Genomic DNA, 22162 nt, shown 5'->3' with positions numbered 1-22162 from the left:
CGGGATTTTCTGCTCCTTAAGTGCGATGGCGGTTGGTAAAAGGTGGCACATTCCCCGCCAGCCAGAATGGCAATGTTTCCGCACCCGATCACCTGCTTTTCAGCTCATTAAATATGCACAAACAGGATGCAGATCCGATCTTGCGGGAGGGCGGGCTGTGATTCGTTCACCCCGCCGTGACCTCACGGGGTCATCTTTCCGGGCGCCCTATTTAAAGCCGCACTCACCCACGTCCTTCACTTGTCTGCAGCCCAGGTCTGGTCGAAGAGAGTGATGGCTCCCCAAAAGGAACAGGCCGAGTGCCCCCAGTTCAGCGGCAATACACTGACGTGTCTTCTGGATGCGGTGGAGGCACACCGGGCCGTCCTTTACCCCAGCGATGAGAGAAGGAAGTCCACCAGGCTCACCACTCCGGCTTGGGAGGAAGTGGCCAGCGCAGTCAGCATCAGCTCAGCCATCCAGAAGAGGTCCGCTATCCAGTACAGGAAAAGGATGAGTGATCTCACCTGCTCCACCAGGGTAAGTCAACCTTCTCCTCACTCTCAGCTCTCACTCTCACAAGCCCATCAGGCATTCGTGGGGTGACAGTCCACAGGGATCTCACACACGACCATCACAAGGGACATTGCCACTGACTCTCTCTCACACACACTTTGACATCTCCATCTCCTCCCACACCCTGTGCAGCTCGGGTCCTCAGCCCTTACACAGGTCCACTCAGCACCCACAGAAGGCAGGTACCCTTATCATCTGCCTTGGCATCAGTCCTGTTCAACTGTCCTTAAGCAGGAGAAGCTCGCCCACAACAAAAGGGAGAGATCCCAGACCGGAGAGGGACTTGCCTGAGCTCAGGCCCCTCACTCGGTTTGAAGAGCATTGTGCAGAGCTGGCTGGCAAGGACTGGGACCGTGCCTGCTCCAAAGGTGAGACCGGCACCTCCCAAGCAAGTGAGGGCTCATCACCAGCTTTGTCATGTTTGTAACTATGCAACAGATCACTAATTATCTCTCGTCTCCTTGACAGCCACCAGCAGGGAGTGGAAGAGGCCCAATGGCAGCCAGCCCATCAGCCCCAGCTCCCACACCACCTCAGACGAGGATCCTGACGACCCACTAGGTGTAGAGCCATCGCAGCGTTCACCCACACCTTCCACCCGCGCAGAGGCACACACCTCAGTGGAACCTAGTTCTAGAGCAAGCTCAATGTCACAATCTGGTGAGCACAGCACAGATTGGGGTCCACAGCAGGCAGAGGTAGGAGCATCCAAGGTCTCCGACATCCGGAGGACAGCTGGAAGCCAGGATTCTGCTGGGTCCGAGTCAGGTGACGAGTTTGTGGCCTCGGACCCAACACAGATATTGGAGCTGCAATGACAAAACAAGAGTCTATAGTGATCATAACTCCGTTAGATTCAAGGTTGCTATGGAAAAGGACAAGGATGGGCCAGAAATCAGAGATCTAAATTGGGGGAAGGCCGATTTTAATAAGATCAGATATGATTTGGCCAGAGTGGACTGGGAGCAGCTACTTTTAGGTAAATCTGCATCAGAGCAGTGGGACTCATTCAAGAAGGAAATAGGGAGAGTACAGGGCCAACATATTCCAGTAAAGATAAAGGGTGGGACCAACAAATCCAGGAAACCCTGAATGTCGAGGAATATACAGGATTGAATAAAGAGAAAAAGGGAGGCTTATGACAGATACCAAGAGCTCAAAACAGCGGAAGCCCCAGAGGAGTATAGAATGTGTAGGGGGAACTTAAAAAGGAAATTAGGAGAGCAAAAAGGCAGCATGAAAAAACATTGGCAGGAAAAATAAAGGAAAATCCAAAGTTATTTTACAAGTACATTAAGAGTAAGAGGATAACTAGGAAAAGAGTAGGGCCCATTAAGGACCATAGTGGTAATTTGTGTGGGGAGCCAGAAGACGTAGGTAGGGTTCTAAATGAATACTTTGTATCGATGTTCACAAGTGAGAAGGACAACGTGGGTATGGAAATTAGTCAGAAGGACTGTGATATAATTAAAGAAATTAGCATAGAAAGGGAAGAGGTTCTAAGTGGTCTCTCAGGCTTAAAAGTAGATAAATCTCCAGGCCTGGATGAAATCTTGTCCCAGGCTGTTGAGTGAGGCAAGGGAGGAGATAGCAGGGGCACTGGCAATAATTTTCAATAACTCTCTGGCCACAGGAGAGGTGCCAGAGGACTGGAGGACAGCCAATGTGGTACCGTTATTCAAGAAGGGAGGAAGGGATAAACCAGGGAACTACAGGCCAGTCAGTCTAACCTCAGTGGTGAGGAAACTATTGGAAGCAATTCTGAGGGACAGAATTAATCTACACTTGAAGAGGCAGGGATTAATCAAGGACAGTCAGCATAGTTTTGTTAAGGGGAGGTCATGTCTGACCAATTTGATTGAATTTTTCGAAGAGATGACCAGGTGTGTAGATGAGGGCAATGCATTTGATGTAGTCTACTTGGACTTCAGCAAGGCTTTTGATAAGGTCCCGCATGGGAGACTGATAACGAAGGTAAGAGCCCATGGGATCCAAGGCAATTTGGCAAATTGGATCCAGAATTGGCTGATTGGCAGGAAGCAGAGGGTGATGGTCGAGGGGTGTTTTTGTGACTGGATGCCTGTGTCCAGTGGGATTCCAAAGGGATCGGTGTTGGGTCCCTTGCTGTTTGTGGTGCATATAAATGATTTAGACTGGAATGTAGGAGAGTTGATCAGTAAGTTTGCAGATGACACGAAAATTGGTGGGGTGATAAATAGTGAGGAGGATAGCCTTAGATTACAGGAGCATATAGACAGGCTGGTCAGATACGCTGATCAGTAGCACATGGAATTTAATCTGGGTAAGTGTGAGGTGATGCACTTGGGCAGGACAAACAAGGCACGGGAATACATGATGAATGGTAGGACCCTGGGAAGTACTGAGGATCAGAGGGACCTTGGTGTGCATGTTCACCGGTCCCTTAAGGTAGCGGGACAGGTAGATAAGGTAGTTAAGAAGGCATATGGGATACTTGCCTTTATTAGCCGGGACATAGAATATAAGAGCAGGGAGGTTATGCTGGAACTGTATAAAATGCTGGTTAGGCCACAGCTAGAGTATTGTGTGCAGTTCTGGAATCCGCATTATAGGAAGGATGTGATTGCACTAGAGAGAGTGCAGAGGAGATTTACCAGGATGTTGCCTGGGCTGGAGAGTTTTAGTTATGAGGAGAGATTGGATAGGCTGGGGTTATTTTCCCTGGAGCAGAGCAGATTGAGGGGGGACATGATTGAGGTGTATAAAATTATGAGGGGCATAGATAGGGTAGACAGGAAGGAACTTTCCCCCTTGGTGGAGGGATCAATAACCAGGGGGCGTAGATTTAAGGTGAGGGGCAGGAGGTTTAGAGGGGATGTGAGGAAGAATTTTATCACCCAGAGGGTGGTGGGAATCTGGAACTCACTGCCTGAAAGGGTGGTAGAGGCAGAAACCCTCATAACATTTAAGAAGCATTTGGCTGTGCACTTGCGATGCCATGGCGTACAAGACTATGGGCCTAGTGCTGGAAAATGGGATTAGAATAGTTAGGTACTTGTTTGACTGGCGCAGACTTGATGGGCCAGAGGGCCTTTTTCTGTGCTGTAGACCTCTATGACTCTGTGATTCTATGACTTTATCAGGCAGGGTTGGCAGATGCGGTCAACAGATTGCAACAGACGATGGCGAGTCTGTCCGCATTTAGTCTGACATGACAGCACACCAAGGTCAACACTGGTAGGATGGCAAGTGTCATGGAGACCTTGGTCCAAGATAAAGGGCCTGATGTACACCAGGAGTAACACTCCATCACTGTAGGCGTAGGTGAGACTCATTAGTGACTATGCGACAGAGGGGTGGGGCAACTTGACTACTTCCTCAAGTTGCCCCTTCTCCTCAAGGAGTCAGCTAGCGGCCCTCAGGCATCCATAGGGATGAGGACTATCTGCTGGACACCCCAGGGTCATCCACCCAGGCGACTCTGAGAGTGTCCAGCCGATCCCAATCCCTTTTGCCTGTGACCCCATCAGCTCCAGCTCCACTGGCCGAGGATGGTGCACCTGTCCCAAAGCAGGCCGGGGTCCCTGAGGCCTTGCTCCTCCAGAGGACGCCCACCAAGGTCATCATAGACAACAGGGCTTTGCAGTAAGCAGGCTGCCTCCACCTCTGCTGTGGATGTCAGAGATGCACCTCGATGTAGCAGCAGGGTTAGAGAAATTAAGAAATACTAGGAGCACCAAGGTTGCATGGGTGTTTACAATCTGTACGGAGTTTGAACTAATGTAAACAGATTTCCACTCATTCTTCTTATCACGTTGTGTATACCTCTTTTATCTGTTGATGTGCTTTGTGGTCATCCAAATTTCACAAATTGCACCCCACCCCACCCCACTTCCTTGCAGTTGTCTCATCATGTGCCTCAGTTCTATAGTGTGTAGAACCATCTCTCAACAGCCTCTGTCCATTCTCTGCTCAGTACCAACATGAGTGAAGTGTCAGCCTCAAAGAACTTTGTGGTTGGCCAGGTTATCTCTGACACCTGCATCGGAGGCTCATATAATGTTGCTTCATGAGTTCAGAACCTGGGAGCTGCTTTAGGCGCCCGGTACCCTTGCATTCTAGAGCGCTGAATGTGGATCCTAGATGATGAAATGCTGACATGGACAGGGGTGGGGCATCTTTCATTGTCCTGCATGTACTTTCCATCAGCCTCGAGTGTGCTTTAGCAACAAACCCGAATTCTGAGCTCTTATGCACTCCTGTCTGCCGCCCAGCGTTATCTCACGCCTGTGTGTACACCTGTACATCGCCGCAAGGTTCATGCCCGCTTTCCCACCTCTGTGGTTTTGAGCCTTTGACCTTGCTGACACACGTTGGTCCTTGCATTTCCTGCTGGACAGGTAAAATCGTGTGACATAGGAGTTGCATGTCGAGGCCCCATATGGCTGATGTGGACATGGGAGGATGCAGCGCTGAGCATAAGGTCTGGCTAGCATCTCCTGACATTAACCCTCTGCCAGCTCTCAGATGGTCAATCGAAATGGTTATGTGCAACTAACAATGGCATCGGTGTGCCTGGTTTCCATGTGCATATGCCAGACCACTGGAATGAAACTGAGTAGCTCTAAAATGGGGTCAGAGTGAGGCTGCAATAAATCTGATGTGTGCTCTTTATTATCAATGATTTGGGTCCTTAAGGGTTAGATGGAGTGTCAGCATTTTCGGAAGCACAAATGCCATGGATAGACATCAGGCGAAACCGGGAGACTCCACATGGGGGCATGTCCACGAGTGGCAGGCAGGATTCAGAATACGCAGCTCGTGAAGTTTTCGAGGTCCATTGAAAAGTGAGCGGAACTTCAGCCTCGCATCCTCCACTGAGAGTTCCAGATGACTGTGTCCTGAGGATGTATGTAACGCTGAAGACTGATTGTGATGAAGACGCATCAGCACTAGTCTTGCATGAGTGATTGGTTGTGTGGAGAAACCACAGTGCGGAGTCAGAATCGGCCTCACAGACAATGGCAATATCCACTGAGTGAAGATTGACCTTCTTGGGGTGCCTTGTCACAATGTAGGCATACTGCCACACGTGCACTGAGGATTGCAATGCTGCTCCAGCCTCTTGTAGGCTGCCGTAGGCAGTGGAATGTTGGCGAGATGCTTGAAGAGGCTTGCACATCTCAACTGTGCTCACAAAGTGCAGTTATTATCACATCACAGAGAGGCCACATTGCCCTGAGGCTGCATCACCTTCCAAGGAGGAGGGCATTGTGATGCTAGAGTATAACTACTCATTCAGAGATTGAAGTGGTGCATTAAGATGAGGAGGATAGCATCAAAGATGGTAAGGTGGACACAGCATGGAGGGCATTGGTGAAAGGGGATCGTCGTAGCTAGTTGTCATCATCCTCCTGGAAACTGGTGGCTTTCACATATACCCCTACCCCGCCTGGCCTGTGCCTCTTCTTCTGCACCCTCAGCCCTCTCGACATCCTATTCATCAGAGGACACATGCAGCTCCTCCGTCTGGACATCTGGCAAGACACCCCCCCTTTGGAAGGCCAGGCTGTGTAGGGCGCAGCAAGCCATGATGATGTGTGAGACCCTCTGGGGAGTGTACTGGAGTGTGCTGCCTGACCTGTCCAGGCATCAGAAACCCACCTTCAAGATGCCAATGGTTTACTCTATCGATGAGCGTGTTTCAGAATGAGCAGCGTTGTACCTCTCCCCTGAGGTACCGTGTGGCCATTGTTATGATACGGCAGGTGGTGTTTACCAGGCTGACCAAATCCACAAGGGAAACTTGGCCAGGCTGTCACGATGGTTTTGCAATTGGTATTTATTATGAGAAGACTTGTGCACTGAAGTCAGAAGGAATGAGTCCACGACCACCTTTAGAGGTTTTAAAGATTAAATTAAACCATTCATTAACAAAAGAAGAAAAAACTTAAGCACACACAAGGGGCAGAATGTTTAGGTCAGCGGGCAGGCGCGTTCGATCGGACGCGAAATCACGCGAGATGGCACTGGGCGAGCGGCCAGACGTCATCCCGTGCTCGCGCGATGTTTCTGTCAGCGGGCACACACAAAGGTCAGAAGTGCGCCTGTCGACAATTAAGAGGCCGATTATGGTAATTAAAGTTGCAATTGTCTCCAACATTTCATGGTCTGTCCAACCTTACGGCTGACAGACTAGCCGATTCGCCAGGCAGACTTGGCATTTTTCACCACACCTCATCCAAGGACGGGGTGAGGTTTCTGTTACTAAATTCAAAAAAAAATAAAGATCTATGGGCAGCACTTTTATCATGTATATGTTCAGGTGACTGATTATTATGCTCGGACATTTTTCCCTTGATTTTAAAAACGTTATTTAATTGTTTTCAAGTCTTCGGCTCCCCTGAGGCAGCTCTCTGCCTTCAGGGAGCTTTCATTCAGCGCTCACCCGTGCCCACACTTAGGTCAGCGCCCACTCCCACCCCAGCAGTGCTGGGCATTTCAGTATTAATTAGCCAGCCAGTGTGAAATCGCAGTCAGGGGCCGGTCACAATCAACGGTCTGTTCCCCGGCCAATTCCAGATCCTCCGATCCCAGGTCCGCCGATCGCACCCGCCCGCCTGACCTAAAAATTCTGCCCAAGATTACAGTTACATAGTTATAATAGCTCCCAAAATTTCTACTTAACCAGACACCCAACTACACACCCCCCCTTTAAGGCCATAGTCCAAATAGATTCCAAATTTATAAAGTCATCCAGCAATATTACCACAAGCACCCGCTGAACAATGGACTTCCAAAGGCTTTTAACACAACTTTGGTTACTGGAACTTCTGCAGGCTGGCTCGAGGCTTTTCCCACAAGTCTGTTTCACATGGTGCACCTTTCAAAATCTCACACGGCCACACTTCACACAACCTTCCATCCATCTTTAAATATATTTCTCCCTTTTTGATCTGTAAACCCCATTGTTTCAACGTGTCTTTAGACGTTACTTTTCCCAGAATATAAAAATCTTTCATGTTATCATTATGGGAAAAATCAACGTGATAAGCTTGCCTTATCTATCTTGCCAGTTGTAAAAATTTTTGATGTCCCTTTAAAAATCAAACACTTCACTTATCTAAAAATGTAAATTTCATTTGCATTGTATCTGCTGAGACCTCATCCTCTTTCTCATCTCCATTTCAAATGCCTGTTTTACACTTAACTCCTTTGATAATTTAAACCTTGAAGTCCAATCGTCTCTAGTTTAATTAAATTAACCACACACACAGAACCATACGCAAACACCAATATAAGCCTGCTTTAAATTATCCCACAATAACATCAGGAAAAATATAATAATTTCTTGACACTGTCAAATGGGCGTCATCAGCCATGTCTTTTGCAGGTAGCCTTTGTCACTGAGGATCAACTCTGGCTGCGCTGAGGATCCTCAAAGATGTGTGGCACCTGTGAGTGAATCAAGATGTAGGAGTCATAGGAGCTCCCAGGGTATCTCACACATACCGGCATAATCTGCTTGTGGTGGTTGCAGACCGGCTGCACATTGAGTGAATGGAACCCTTTCCTGTTGATGAATTGGAGCGGCTGCTGCCAGGGTGCTCTTACAGCCACACTGGTGCAGCGGGTGGCACCCTGTGCCCGTGGGAATCCGGAGATAGCAAAACCCACTGCTCCAGCAGCCTGGTTGGTGTCATCTAGAGAAAACTGCACGTAATTGTGAGCCTTGCTAAGCAGGGCGCCGGTGACCTCCTGTATGCATTTGTGAGTCGGTGCTTGAGAAGTCCCGCAGAGGCCTTCAGTGGAGCACTGGAATGAGCCACTCATGAAGACGTTCAGAGTAGCGGTGAGCTTGGGAGCCGCTGGCGATGGATGGCCTCCTAGCCCCTGTGATGTCAACTCCTCCCAGTGAATGTGGCAGATGTGAGTCACCAGATCCCTAGACATCTGAAGGCATTGACGACACTGTCTCCCACTCATCTGGAGGTAGGAGAAGCATCTTCTCTGCACACTTGGTCTTGCCAGATGCCTCCGCTCAAAGGCTCTGTCAGCCTCAGCTTCTGGGTCCTGAGTTGGCCGCACAGGCCCTTGCTCATCAAGGTGAGGCACTTCCCTTTGCACAGCCTGGAGGCACGGGCCCTTCTCCTCCTTTTTAATTGTCTGATTGCCAGGGTGAACACAACGTTGGCTGCTCCATCCATGTTCCCCTCGTGCTCATCTCTGCAGGAGCATTGAACAGAAACATGATGGTGCAAAAGCCTCCAGAGGTCATCTTCCTGTCGCTTACTAGGGGTTGACTGTGGAGCCAAAGGGTTACTTTCATCCCAGCCATTGCATCATCACTTAGCCCCTCTTCAGCACTCTTACAGCCTTCTGGATCACCTGAAGCCCACCCACAACCCCAAACCACCCCCATCCCCAGCAAACGCAACTCCAATGTCAGTGCTTTCACACAGGGGCTTGGGAGTGAAAGAGTTCTGCCAGGCACTAGAAGCTTCAGGCAGGGCCCTCTCAGGCTGTATCCTTTGGTTTACCAACTCGCAGTGATGGAGTGAGAGCCTTTGGGCATGGGTAGGGGGATTTGGGGGGGGAGTTCCCATACCTGAAGCTGCCAGCTGCAAGGTTTAGAGATTTTACGGCCACTAGGCATCTGCATTTTGGCCCGTGGCCCCTTTTCTATTGGTTCCTCCTGATACTCAGAATTTCCCACGAGTGGGGCAAAAGCTCTTTGCAAGGCAATTGCACAATGGCCCCGATCGGGCATGAATGCTCTCCAAGACTGAAGGCACCAAATTCAGCAACATTTGGCTGCTCCTAGCATTCTCAGTTGTGCCTTCCTCCCCATTTGGAAATTCAGGACTTAGTAGGGTGCCCCTTCAAGCAGCCCACCCGTGCAGTGGTCTACTCCTCCCAGAAGCCTCGGGAGCCCTCCCCTGGAAAATTTTTTCATACTTTCTTTCTCAACTGCATCATTGATCCAGCTTGGAAAATGGTGGTGCTGAGAGCAACTTCGACCCTACCCCTGTGACCTTGGAAATCCTCCCCAGTCATGCTGCAGGAGCAGCATGAACAGGTTTCCCGTCCTCCGATCACTCACCTTCCCCTCCCCCGGCCATTGACCCCACGGTGATGGTCATTGATATCCCTGTCCTACTTCCTGAACCATTTGATGTTGATGTCCCCATGCCCTATCTTGAGGTCTATTGCGCTGCGGTCCAGTCTGAAGACAGAAACCCCAGGAACGACATGCCTGAGGAACCGACCATGCCCTGCGTACCATGCTGGGCACGACTGACACAGAACTGACAGGCCCTCCCCCTCCCTGGACTGGGACCCCAACAGGCATGCCAAGAGCAGCCATTTAAATTGTGGCGCTGATCCACAGGACTGACCACATTTTGGCCCTGACTACCTTTTGTGCTCTTGCCCAGGACTGTCCGTGCTTTTGGGCCCCAAATAATTTGGCACCCCCACCCACCCCCCACCCCAGTCATGTGTCTGTGTACACCCTTCCCTAGTCTTCCCCTACCCCCAGTCAAGCCTATGCCCTCCAGGCCCTTCTCTTGCCTCCGTCTTGCCTCACACCCACACTGCACAGTCAAGCCTTTGCACTTAACATCCTTCCACCACAACCACCCCCCCTCCGCACCGCCGCCCTACTGCTGGTCTGGAATGAAGAATGGCTCTGAACCCACCTTGAGCTCCTGCTGGTCTTGCCCGTGCAGCCTTGGCATGGAGTCAGGTAGCAGCCGCGCTGAGAAAGGTGGGCGAACATACCTCAAAGTCACAAGTGAAGTGCAGGCCACGAGGTGCATGTCGCTTATATCCGATCATGAATCACGCAAGGTCTAATTAGCTGCCGGCAGGGTCTTTTGATCTGGAGTGGGGGCATAATTCTAGCAAGCTGGCTTTTTAATGAGTATTTGTGACATTTAAATGCATGCAAATACAATTCCCGACATGGTACAGCAGCTACCCAACCTGCCGTTAAAGTCAGGAGCGGATAATCACTATTTTTACGTTGGGAAGAAACTGATTTTTGGATGACTGCCAAGTTTTTCCCATCCTGCCCGCCATGACGCTAACCGCTGGCGAGACCGGGAAATCCCCGCTCATTAACTCTTTCAGCCCTGGACACCTTAATATTACAAAATGGGCCACATTTTGCCTCCCTTATCCTCATGTATCTTGAGCAAAACTAGAAAATGGACATAGGACATAGAGGTGGAAAGGGATGTTGCACGTGGAAGTATTGAGGGGAGGAGGACAGGGAAGGGAAATTTTGTGTGCTGAGGGCAGACATGTAGGATGATGTGGTCAGGAAAATAGAAGGTAAGGGGAATAGCAAGGACAGAGAAATAAACCAAAAGCATCACAATAAAAGGGAGAGGGGCATTGGAAGTAAGGCAGAAATAACAAAAAGGGAGCACTGGAGATAGAAAGAAAGGGAGAATGCAACAGGCAAATGATTAAATGAAAACTATTGAAGGAGAAAATAATAAATAAAGTCATGGAATGGTAAGGGAAAAAAATAATACAGAGTAAGAGAGAAACAGAAATTGCAATATGATAAGAAGATATTAAGGATAAGAAAGCCTGACTTCCAATACAGAGGGATCAATAACCAGGGGGAAAAGTTTAAAGTAATTGGTCGAAGGATTAGGGGGAGTTTAGTCATTTTTTCACCAAGAGGATGGTGGGGATCTGGAACTCACTGCCTGAAAGGGTGGTAGAGGAAGAAACCCTCGTTGCATTCAAAAAGCATTTGATAGGCACTTGAGATTCTATAAACCTACCTGGCTACAGTACAAGAGCTGGAAGGTGGAACTAGGCTGGATAACTCTTTTTTTTTGGCTAGACACGGTCAGCGAAATGGCCTCCTTCTGTGGCGTATAAATCATTCTACATTTCTGAGCTTCTAGATGAAGATAACACGAGGGGAAAACAGCAAGAGAGCTTCAGAGATTTTTAAAGCTGCGAAATTGCTAGGAGCTGCTATTTAATGTTCAAACATGTATCCTTTTCACTTATTTGGGTTAGGTCTCTGTTGAAACTGTAACAGAGGAATGCCATATGAATGTGACAAGCATTCGTCCACTAACATTGAAAATGGACACTTCTGGACCAAAGTTGAGTGAGAGAAAATTGAAGAAGATAAATCTGAATTTGTAAACGCCAGAGCTCATTGTGGCTTGATCTCATTCCAGCTTCTTTCTCACAAAATTTGAGTTCATATTTCATCATTTTGTCATTGGGTTCAAGTTCCAAGTTGTTCTGTCTTGTCCTGTCTTCCGTATATATAGTACATCTGTACCTTCAGATATTCAGTAACTTGATACATGGATCTCCATGGCTTGTGCTGATGGGTCCCCGCATAAAATAATAAAGATTTACTGCCATAACTTGAAAGGAATCTTCACTAGGATTTTCTTGGATTAGTAAAGGAAGAAGCCTTTGTAATTATTGCTGTAAATCTCTGCTATTGTCAGTGTCAGGACCAGGCCTTAACCCAGCCAGCAGAGCAGACTTCCTAAATAACAGTTCAGTGGAAAAGACTACTGCAATATTTCTTACTTTTTCATCACTACTGTTAATCATCTGAAATTGAAAGAGCAGTTTGCACTTGCCAAGAGAGGGTCCACTCAATAAAAGTGTCCTTTCAGCTTCTTTTCATAGCTCAGCGGGTTGATGCACTGTTTTGGTAGAGAACAGGAAGATCCCAGATTTGACCCCGATCTGTGTACTAGGGTTTCTTTAAGCGCCTGGACATTTTGCTGCTTTAAAGGTGTTACAGAAATGCAAGTTGTTGTCACCAGCTCTGGTTAAACATGTCCTCGGAGGTTTAATGACACGACTTCAGCTTCTAACTGCCCTGCCCAATCAAATGGTCCACTACTTTTTTTTCCTCATCTCCAATATTTACAGAAGTCAAAAACAAAAGCGTTCAAAGGAAATGAAAAAAAGAAATGAATTTTCTTTCTCCCGGATTGGCCGCTGCAGCATCGAGGACGTGTATCGTTGACACTCAGGAGTAAACCTGGAGGGTTGGAAACCCTTCATTATACTGAGCCAACTGTTCTCACTTGTTGCCAAGATTCGGCGAGGGTAGAGGGGTAGGATTAATTTCAGTGCCCCTTCTTCCATAGATCAAAGAAAGACTGGCATTTATCTAGCACCTTACGTTACCCCAGGACACCCCGAAGCATTTCATAGACAGTGAAGTACCTCTGAAGTGTATTCGCTACTGTAATGCAGGAAATGCAGTAGCCAACTTTCCCTTATATAGCAAAGTGAAAACAGCCAGATAATCTGTCTTTTAATTATGTTCATTGAGGGCTAAAGAGTGGCCAGGATACTGCTGTGAACCCAGTCCTCTTCTTCGAAATAGTGGGGTTGGATCTTTGTTTTATTATTCATTCATGGGATGTGGGTGTCGCTGGTTAGGCCAACATTTATTGCCCATCCCTAATTGCCCTTGTTCAGAGGGCAGTTAAGGGTCAACCACATTGCTGTGGATCTGGAGTCACATGTAGGCCAGGTAAGGACAGCAGATTTCCTTCCCTAAAGAGCATTAGTGAACCAGATGGGTTTTTGTGACAGTCGTCAATGGTTTCATGGTCATCATCAGGCTTTTAATTTCAGTTTTTTATTGAGTTCAAATTCCACCATCTGCCATGGTAGGATTCAAACCCAGGTCCCCAGAGCATTATCCTGGGTCTCTGGAATACTAGTCCAGTGACAACACCACTATGCCACTGCCTCCCTTAAAAGGGGAGACTAGGCCTCGGGGTTTACAAAAGAAATAGGAGCAGTAGGCCATTCAGCCCATCGAACCTGCTTCGCTATTCAACCAAACAATGATTGATCATCTACCTCTTTCGCCATTTTTTCCATGATCACCATACCCCTTGATGTCATTAGTATCCAGAAATCTATCAATTTCTGTCTTGAACATGCTCAATGATTGAGCTCCCACAGCCCTCTGGGGTAGAGAATTCCAAAGATTCGCCACCCTCTGAGTGAAGAAATTCCTCCTCATCTCAGTTTTAAATGACCTGCCCCTTATTCTGAGACTGTGTCCCCTGTTTCTAGACTCGCCAGCTGGGGGAAACATCCTATCTACAGCTCCCCGTCACACCCTGTAAGAATTTTGTAAGTTTCAATGAGGTCATCTCTCATTCTTTGAAACTCTACGGAATACAGACCCAGTTTCCTCAAGTCTCTTCTCATAAGACAATCCTGCCATCCCAAGGATTAGTCTGGTGAGCCTCTGTTGCACTCCCTCTATGTTAAGTATATCCTTCCTTAGATAAGGAGACCGAGACTATATATAACACTCCAGATGCAGTCTCACCAAGACTCTATACAATTTTAAGACATCTTTACTCCTGTACTCAAATCCCCTTGTGATAAAGGCCAACATATCATTTGTCTTCCTAATTGCTTGCTGCACCTGCATGCTAGCTTTTAGTGACTCATGAACAAGGACACCCAGGTCCCTTTAGACATCAACACTTCCCACTCTCTCACCATTTATACTCCGCATTTCTGTTTTTCCTACAAAAGTGGATAACTTGGCACTTATTCACATTATATTCCATCTGTCATGTTCTTATCCATTCACTTAACCAGTCCAAATCCCCTTGAAGCCTCCTTGCATCCTCCTCACAGCTCACAGCCCCACCTCATTTAACACTTTATTTGAAAGATGGTATCTCCAACAGTGCAGCAGTCTCTCAGTACTGCATTGGAGTATCAGTCTAGATTTCGTGCTCAGGTTTCTGGAGTTGGGCTTGAACTCACATCCTTCTGACTCAGAGGTGAAAGTGCCTCACTATCTAGGCGGGGGGGGGGGGCGTCAGTGGACGAGTGGCAAAAATGGAACTGAGTCTCAGCAAGAGCTGATGCCTTCAGGAGAGTAGTGAAAATCAGAGAAAAGATCTTTCCTTCATCGGTAAGTATGGTTCCCCTTGTTATTTTGAAAAGCAACGGCAGTGTGATGCTATCAGTTGGCACACAGGAAAAGTCCCTTGAGCCTGTTCCATCATTCAATGAGATCATGACTGATCTGTATACTAACTCGATCCACCTGCCTTGATTCCATATACCTTAATATTCTTGGCTAATATCACAACGACAGGAAATTGCGACTGAATGAGATCAACCTATAACTTTACCAGCTAATCAAAAACATATTGAATGGTTTAAAGAGGACCTGTTTTTAAAATATGCAAGAAAAGACAGTGACCAAAGATGGCTACCACCAGTCACCTGATGTCTGGTATTGTAAGTTAACCAGTTTTCTGGAATTCCTATATGGATTTCTCTGCAGACCTGCCCTGACATGTTGCATAGAATTTCACATCTGGGGGGGTTTCATGATCCACTTCAAAAAGGGACTTTAATCAACCGTAATTCCTTCAAGATAACGGGGACTGCTCACCAACCAGATACACCCAGCATTCACTCAAAACCCGCTGTGGGGGACAGAATAACTCCATCTTCTATTGGTTTCTACCATCTTGAAATGTGTCAAAAGTTCCTGACATGAAAGATCAAAGATGGTCTACAACAATGTCTGCGAGACATGTTAATCAAATTCCTTTTGTGGAATGTAGAGATAGAAGGTTTAAGAACTGGTTTTGCCAAGCCAGGCAGAGAGAGAAGTCATTGGAATCATCTGGAAAAATTGCTGAAGGGACCAGTAAGGAGTCTCTCTCTCTCTCTCTCTCCATCTCTCTCTGAATCTAAGATTGTCTCCAGCAAAGGACAGTTACCTGAAATTTAATTCAGCTCCAGGTTTAAAGGAAACCAGCTAACTTCAAATGGCCACAACGTTCTACAATCCACACCTTAAGGACAAGAAAAGAACTTGATCATGTATTCTTTTCACTTTTATTTGGACTCAAACTTTTCTTACTTCTGAGATCTGTGTATGTGCATCGTCGTGTCTTTTATTATCAGTAACTAATAAATGTGCTCTTTCTTTGACTCAAGAAAACCTGGTTGATTGGCTCCTTATAAAAAGTAAATTTGTTTGGATTGGAAAAGGTATTTACGAGGAAAATAAATTCTAAAAATCCTTTGTTGTGACCAACCGAGGGGCCTGAATAAAGGGGGAACCAGTTTGCTGCTCCTCACCCAGTTGTAATACTAGTAAAAGTTGGGAGTTAGAACCCAGCAGTTGGGAGTTGGGAGCTGAGATTTGGGAGTTAAAAGTTGCATGTTGAGAGCTGGAATTTTGGAACGGGGGGGTTCGGCATTCGAAGCTGGGAATTGGAAGTTGAGAGTGAAGGGCTGGGAGTTGGGATCTGGGAGTTCAGAGGTAGGTGTTGACAGCTGAGATTTCAGAGCTGGGAGCTAAGAGCCAAGTGTTAGAACCTGGAATCTAGGAACTGGGAACCAACAGCTAAGAATTGGCGTTCAATGAATGTCATAAACTGAAAAGGCAAAGTTTACACAATTAGCAGAACACCAAGATTAAATTATAAGCTTGAAACTGCTCCCTGGTACCTACTATTCAACATAATATACCATTACTTTAGTTTAAGTATTACATGGTTCTAAAGAAAGGTCATCGACCTGCAACATTAACTCTCTCTTCAAAGATATTGCCTGGTCAGTTGAGTGTTACTAGCATATTTTGTTTTTATTGTGAACAAACCTTGCATTTATATAGTGTCTTTAATGTAATAAAACACCCCAAGGCGCTTCATAGGTAGCTTAAGAAGCAAAATTTTACACTGAGCCTCATAATGGCAGATGGGGCAGAGATTTGGTCAGAAAGGCAAGTATTAAGGAGCATCTTAAAGGAGGAATGAGGGGTGGTGAGGCAGAGGGGTTTAGGGAGGGAATTCCAGAGCTTAGGGTCTTAGCAGCTGAATGCATGGGCCAACTGTGGTAGAGCAATTGAAATTGGGGATGCTCAAGAAGCCAGAATAAGAGGAGCGCAGATATTTCGGAGGGTTGTGTGGCTGAAGGATATTGCAGAGATGGGAAGGGGCGAGGAATTTGAAAACGAGGATGAGAATTTTAAAATCAAAGTTCAGTTTAGCGGTGTCAATTAGATAAATGAACCATTGTGGGATTATGTTTAGGACCATGATTGGCTATAATGGACAAAACAACTGTTAAACTCCCTTCTGATTGGGGAATCCAACTAATAATCTCCACTCTGCTCCTTGAGTGTTCCTCACATGAATGCTGTTCCCTTCATTGATGCAGCTTTAAGGATGTAGGTGATGAGGTATTTCAATCTGAGACCATGTGAATGTTACAGAGATCAGCAAAACCTAAAGAGTATGTTCCTGTGGATTGTGTGTCTTCTGCACTTCAAAAACTCACACCTATTTCAGGCATCTGCACAATAAATCAACCAAGAGTCTTGGTCCATATTTTCAGTTGTTTTCTCCCTTTTAGATTGTCCTAGATCATGTGCCATACCCTGAACAGAGAAGCAGCCAAACACTGCACTTCTAAACGTCTTCCTTGTATATTGCCTGTTCTTTCATCATCGCTAGGTCAAGATGCAGAATTCCCTGCCTAACAGCATAGTGGTAATACCCTTGCCATGGCAGTTCAAGAATAAGGCCCAGCACCATCTTCTTGCAGGAAACCAGGAATGGACAGTAATTTCTGGCCTCACCAGCAACACGTGTACCCCCCAGGGGAGGTGGTGGACAGTGGTATTGGCCACTGGACTAATATTCCAGAGAGCCCTGGGTAACGCTCTGGTTCAAACTCCACCATGGCAAATGCTGAAATTTGAATTCAACTAAAATTCTGGAATTAAAAGTCTAATGAGGGCCATGAAACCATTGCTGACTGTCATAAAAACCCATTTAGTTCACTGATGTCCTTTAGGGAAGGAAATCTGCCGTCCTTACCTGGTCTGGCCTACATGTGACTCCAGGCCCACAGCAATGTGGTTGACTTTCAGATGTGCTCGGAACAAAGGCAATTAAGGATGGGCAATAAATGCTGGCATAGCCAGCGACGCCCACATCCCATGAACAAAACAAAATTCATTTTGTAAAATGTTACCAGTGTGTGGTTTTCCACCATAGCTTCACTGATGCATCTTAATTAATGGTCTGTGCTACAATTGCTGAGTCATCTGATGGTTCTTTCTTGCCCCTCATTTGCTTACTGCTTTCTCAAGGCTTTGTCCTCTTTCTCACTCCGTTTCTTCTTCATAGCAATAGCTTCCTTTACTCATGATTCAGCTCTCTTTGCTCTTTCATCGATGATTCAACTCTTTCCTTAACAACATCTTTCATTTTCAATGTCCTTAGGGCACATAACCTAGCAAGTACCTTAGAATTTCATCATGTCCTTCGACATGCAATGAAAATCACATATCTTTTAATTCTCTGTTCTTCACAAAACAACCACCACTATCGACAATTCTTGAGGCAGTCAGCAACCCCTCTATTGGCGTTGCTGATCCCAGTCGGCTTCCACTAGTCTCAAATGGCAAGCCCTCCCAATATAACCTACATTCACAAAGCTGTTCCCTTGTTTCATGCTAACCACTTCTTTTCCACTCAGTGGCTCTTAACATTGAAAAAAGACATGTCTATGCAAAACTCGAATACTTGGCACAGTTCTTCCAACACTTCTCTTGCACTCCTGGATAGGATACAAGAAAAACGCTGTGACTTGAGAATTATTCCTCCTTTCGACTTAGGATTCCAGTCTTTTTTTTCCATCAAAACCTTCCTCGTGTACGTGTGTCTCTCTATTGTACAGATAGTACTAAGGCAAGGTAGGCGAAGAAAAGCTGCTGCCATTAGCCTGATGCCACAAAAATAAAGGGACACAGATTTAAGGCTCTGCACAAGAGATGCAGAGGGAATGTGAGGAAGTACTTTTTTTACGCAGGAAGGGGCAGTGGCCTGCAACACGCTGGCTACGAGGGCGGTGAAAGCGGAGACGACCAAAGATTTCTAAAAGAACTTGGATGGGCTCTTGAGAGAAATAAACTTGCAGGGCTACAGGGATTCTTTCATGGGATGTGGGTGTAACCGGAAAGGCCAGCATTTGTTGCCCATCCCTAATTGCCCTTGAACTGAGTGGCTCACTAAGCCATTTCAGAGGGCCGTTAAGAGTCAACCACATCACTGTGGGTCTGCAGTCACAGGTAGGCCAGGCTGGGTAAGGATGGCAGATTTCCTTCCCTGAACTTGATGGGTTCTTGCGACAATCAGTCATAGTTTCACGGTCACCATTACTGAGGCTAGCTTTCAATTCCTGATTTATGAATTAATTGAATTTAAATTCCACTGGCTGCTGCGGTGGGATTTGAACCCCTGTCTCCAGAGCATTAGCCTGGACCTCTAGATTGCTAGCCCTGTGACATTACACCAACGTCTCCCCAAGAGCAGACAAATGGGACTGACTGGATTGCTCTGCAGGGAACCAGTATGGACTCGATGGGCTGATTGGCCTTGTTATGTGCTATGATGACTCAATGATTCTAAGTGCTCCTCTGAGCTTTTCTTTCTTTTACCTCCAGCAGTATCTTACTTTAACTCATTTCAACTCAGGGCCACAAACTCATGGAAATCCTTACCTCCTTCATTCCCCTTCCAATCTGGAAAATTCAAGCTTCTTGTCACTCCACCTTGATTTGCTGCCCCTTCCCTTCGACTCTTTTCATTCTTGGTGGCCCTGCACTGTGGGCTTCTTCCATCATTCAGATTCTTCCTGGCTCCTTTCTTAAACTCTTCTTCAGACGCAGTGAGATGGAAGGGAGGTGGGGCAGGGGTGCAATAAATGAGACAGGAGGTGAGACGCCCAGGGAGGCTGAAGAAGTTTCTCAGTCCTTGTAGATTGTAGAAGGAAGGGAAAGCTGAGGGAGGGAAAGGCTCTGCTGTTTTTAAATCCTGGGACTATTATGCGTTAGAGTTGGGTACCGCATGAGGTTTAAAAGGGGATTACTTTCATCACCTCACTATGCGTTACAAATATCATGAATACTTTTTGTGATTTTACCAGAAACAGCTGACATGGAAAATCTTCTACAAGAAAAAAAATCCACCAATCTCAAGCTCCCAGTGGGAATTGTGCAAGTCTTTGAAATAGCATTAAATTCTGATCCCTTTAAGTACTGCTCTCCACTGGGACTGCCACTGTGAATCTGCCCTACAACTGACCAGAGGGAACCTTCCCCATGGTTGTGTGTTGGGTAGGCTGGAAAAGAGGAGTTGAGGGGGGGTTGCCTGATTGAAGTATTTCAGATTATATGCGAGGTTTGATATGGAAGCCATCAAAATGGTGTTCCCGCCTGCGGAGGAGACTAAAACCAGTGGCCATCAAAATAAGATAGTCACCACTAAATCCATGAGGGAATTCAGGAGAGACTCCTCTCGTTCAGAGAGTGGCTGCCTCCAGGGAGGGAGAAAGAAGTAGAATGGTATTCTGACAGGGTTAAATGTAGATGGATAGGAGGAGGCTCGTGTGGATCATGAATGTCTACGTGGACCAAGTGGAGTGAATGGTCTGTTTCTATGCTGTAGACTCGATGTGGTATAGTTACCAGTACCCTGAAATAAAATATTGTCAAAATGTAAAACATACATGCTATTTAATCATCTGTCTTTAAATGTTCGTTCTTTATGGCTGCTATGCCACATGATCTCTTTCACAAGACACAAGCTTGCTTTTTTTAGGTAAAGTCAACAGAACAGCCTCATAGTCGCTTGGTAGCACAGGACTTGAGTATTGCTGAAAGAAGACATGCTGTCGAAGCTTTTTGTCTTGCACTCATCAGGGCAATTTGCAAGAACACCAAATGTAAAGGAAACAACAATTTATACTTCACGAGAAGAGAGTGCAGATTGGCTGGCAAGTGGACACTGATTGGTAGAGGTGTTGCCATGGAGAATGCACCAGTTAACTGACTCAAATAGTGAAAATAGGCATCTTGGCTACAAAATTATGAGCCGTAGAATTATCCACTTTTTAAAAAAAATGCATGCTTTTTTGCATTGATTCCTAACATAGCAGTATAAAATGTTTCACACTTTGTATCAAAAGAATAATTTAAATGATTTTGGGAATGTTACATTTTTATAAGTTGGTTAACAATTGGGGATAATGGAGATAAATTGGTAGTAAATTGATGGAACAGTTTTTTAAGAACACGTTTCTGTTACGTTCTTACGTTCATCCATCCCATCTACTCCTAACCTGCAGGATCTATAGAAGTCAGGTTAGTCTCTCATTTTTGATTTGTTTATTAATCCATTGAAGTCATGTTTGTATAGTCTGAGCTTTTGCTGCTTGGAGTACATTTATCCTTACTGCTCAACATTATGCCTTTAAAGGTATTCCACTTGTCCTCTATTGTTGATTGAATAACTAAATCAATTTGCTTAAATTGTTCCATCACTTCTTTTGCAATAAACCTTTTCAACGTTATTCACCCAGGTTCTGGTCTTTTAGGGGGTTTTTTTTTCTCACTCAGATCATGTCTAAATGATGAATCTGTAATGTACCTTTTCAAAACCAATGCACTCACCAATTTTCTAAAATTCTAATTAAGATCAATGAACATGTGGTATCTCTGGACAGCAGACAAAAATGCAAACACAAGCTAGCGATTCCAATGAGGAGATCTTTGAACTTGGCAAGGGAGACCAGTTTGAATGAAACCAGTAGCATTTGGCTGCACTGTTGTCACAGAGAGATTTTCGGCAGGGAGGGAAGGAGCAGGCAAGTGTTTGCAAAGAGCAGAAAGATACCGTGCTCCAAAAACTCAACCGAAAGCCCGCACAAGTTGGTCATTGGAGCAGACACAGTAGTGGAACTATTTCGACTGATTTTATTTGGGGGAAGGAAGGCTGCTGGTGGGGTTATCCCTGAGTTTCGGTGCAAAAGACGTTTTTTTTTAAAAAAAAAATAAAGAATAAACTGTTCAGACAGATGTGACAATTGCATCGCCACACACCAGTTTAAGACTAAAAAGAGAATGTTAATGAGGCATTTTCTTTCTAAGCCAGGCTGCAATGATCTCCTGTAAAACTGAACTCCATTGGGCATTGCCACTTTAAAAGGTCAAAAGTGTGTTTCCCCTTTAAGGGCCCCAGTCAGTAACTTCCAAATACCAATTTGAATCCAGATCTCTATTTTTGCCCACTAAATGTCAATCAAGGGCGGTGCAGGGGGCGGGGATCCTCTGGTACAACTGCTTTTTAGACTATGCTTTAATACCATAACTATGTTATGCATTTGGCAAAGAGTGTGTGAGTGTTTGAGTGTGAATAGAGCGAGTTAAACGCCTTTAGACCCAATGATGACCGCAGTACAGTGAATTGAACGCAGTGATCATCGAGTGAGGAACTGATTCATATTTTCTACATTTAAACGGAGATCTCCCCCCCACCCCCCCCCTCTCCCCACCACACACACCCCGCCACCAGCCCCCACCCCCTCCCCAACCTCCCACCAACCCTCCCTCTTCTCTTTCTCTCTCCCTTTGCTTGGAGGCTGCAGCGTCCCTGCTTTTTGGCTGAGTTTAGTGGAATTTTTCCAGGCTGTGCAAACTGAAGGACAAATCGGTGCGTTATTTAACTTGGTTGTGATGGTAATTTTAATTTTGCAAAAAAAAAATAAGGAA

Source organism: Cetorhinus maximus, chromosome 6 (genome assembly GCF_964194155.1).
Source record: "Cetorhinus maximus chromosome 6, sCetMax3.hap1.1, whole genome shotgun sequence".
NCBI lineage: Eukaryota > Metazoa > Chordata > Chondrichthyes > Lamniformes > Cetorhinidae > Cetorhinus > Cetorhinus maximus.
This window is presented reverse-complemented; position numbering follows the sequence as displayed.